This window comes from Seriola lalandi, unplaced genomic scaffold (assembly GCF_002814215.2).
Source record: "Seriola lalandi dorsalis isolate HSWRI2012SDOR001 ecotype SW California unplaced genomic scaffold, Sedor1 jcf7180002054630, whole genome shotgun sequence".
NCBI lineage: Eukaryota > Metazoa > Chordata > Actinopteri > Carangiformes > Carangidae > Seriola > Seriola lalandi.
In genome coordinates, this window is record NW_019525183.1 from 1446705 (window position 1) to 1448678 (window position 1974).

The window sequence follows — 1974 nt, forward strand, 5'->3', positions numbered from 1 at the left end:
CCCCCCTTTACATCTTGGCTGTCTTCCTCATGGCTCCCGTGCACCTCACAGACCTGATTGTACTATTTCAGACTATTAAAGTTAAAACTGTTTAATTATTTATACTAGTGGATATTTAGGTGCTAAGGGTGAGGGGTCGTTTAAACTATTTACAACCACTGATACAGATCACCCTATGGGCATGTGTAGGGGGGGGGGTAATTTATATATTATTAACTGTCTTCCTTTTTGCATGCCGAGCCTTAGGTGACATTTAAGGTCGGAGTCAGACGACAAAACGCCCGTGCACATTTCTTTGTTTGTACTTGTATAAATACACTGGATCAGGGAGAGTTAGGTTGTCAGACTGTGGACTGACCGACACTTGTTGTTATTGGTTAGGAAAAGGCACATCTGATCCAGAATTCTGTAATTGTTCATTGCTTGCTGAAAAGATTCACTAAACAATTTGAACTCAATTCTTTGGTGTGGACATTCACTGCACTCACCCTTTTTCTCTAAACAGCAAAAGCTCCTTGACTGCCTTTCTTTTGCTTCGCTTTCCATTTCTTAAATAAATCTTTTGAACGCCCAGCCACTGAGTCGGTCTGTGAAACAGACATATAGTAAGTCATTAAAAACCATAGTATAGTTTGGTTCAAAGTATATTCATATTGATCTTACTACACACACACACACACACACACTGAGGCAAGTCTTAAAAGACACCTGCACAGGAATATTAAGGCCAAACCATCAATTTAAGTCCAACAGCTCAAAGTGCTGAAAGCAACACCCAATGCGGCAATTTCAAACACTGTGGTTCAGATCAGCTCATTACCAAGTTTGAGACAGTGAATCACAAGAGGTTTGCCCAGTAACATCTGCCCTTCACTTCAGTGTCCTGCATGTGAGCAAGACTGACACGTTTCAAAGCTCCTGGAAAAAAAAAGCCCAAAATTGGATCTTGAGCTGAGGAGCAGGATACAAAGCTGCACAGCTTCATGTGTTTTGCCTTTTCCTACATTGCCTACCAATGACATCACCAGTTAAGATATTTCAAAGTCAACACACAAGCTTCAGCATGTGGCGCTAAACGAGCTACCTGTCAATCATTTGCTTGTTTTTCACTTCAGACTAACAACTCATTACTTTAAATCAAGTTACCCAAGTGTTTGTAGCGTGTTCTCCCGTCCACGCTACCTCCAGGCCCAGGTGAAAGCTCACACTGTCGAACAGGAAGTGGGTGAATCCAATTTGATTTGATTTATACAAGTGGGGCACAGAACATAGGGGTGTTTGGCTGCTGCCCAAAACACCGGTTGTACAGGTTGTATGTTGAAATCTCTTTTTTTAATAGGACTTACAAGTCTTGACAAAGATGCTTCTTTGACCCAGTGGCTTAAAGAGTTAGAGGGATACTTTACAGACTCAGAGGTTGCCAGTTCAAATCTTCTCATCTTACTAGTTTCCAGGACCAACACACAGATGCTCATTAAACATCAAAAAAAGCCCTCATTTAGTAAGGTATGAATGTAAGAAAATGACATAGTATAGTAAGTTACTGGTGCAGTATTTGACTTTTATTTTAAGGAGGTGTTGACAGGATGGTAACATGTCTACATAGGCAGGCACACAAACACTCTAAATGAACATGCACCATGTGACTGAGACCCTGTGTTACAGCCCCTAATGTCTCCTGTGATATATTGTTTGTTTGTTTGTTTGTTTGTTTGTTTGTTTGTTTGTTTGTTTGTTTGTTTGTTTGTTTGTTTGTTGGTTGATGACGTTTTTACCTCCACAGGATCCCACCTGGATCCACTCAAGCTGTAGATCTGGAGGATGAGGTGGTTTTGAACCCTCTTCAGCCACTGGACAGCAATAAGGGTGTCTGTCACCCAAGCGACGGTGGCCAAGTAGTTCTCACTGAGGGCAGGAAAGAAAAGACAGATCTGTCCCCTTATCCTTTAGCTGCTGTTCTCACACATCACATGA

General features: G+C 41.5%; 2 long non-coding RNA genes across 5 annotated transcripts in view; one reads left to right on the forward strand and one right to left on the reverse strand.

Annotated features, from left to right (window-relative positions):
- The window catches only part of LOC111665274 (uncharacterized), a 33498-nt gene that overhangs the window by 12668 nt on the left and 18856 nt on the right, over positions 1-1974 (reverse strand). For all 4 annotated transcript variants that reach the window (XR_015438076.1, XR_015438079.1, XR_015438077.1 and 1 more), the window contains one exon: positions 1776-1905. This is a non-coding gene — a long non-coding RNA (uncharacterized LOC111665274). The remainder of the gene's footprint in view (positions 1-1775; positions 1906-1974) is intronic.
- Positions 7-1974, forward strand: part of LOC147818340 (uncharacterized) — a 3552-nt gene continuing 1584 nt past the window's right edge. The window contains exon 1 of the long non-coding RNA XR_015438080.1: positions 7-465. This is a non-coding gene — a long non-coding RNA (uncharacterized LOC147818340). The remainder of the gene's footprint in view (positions 466-1974) is intronic.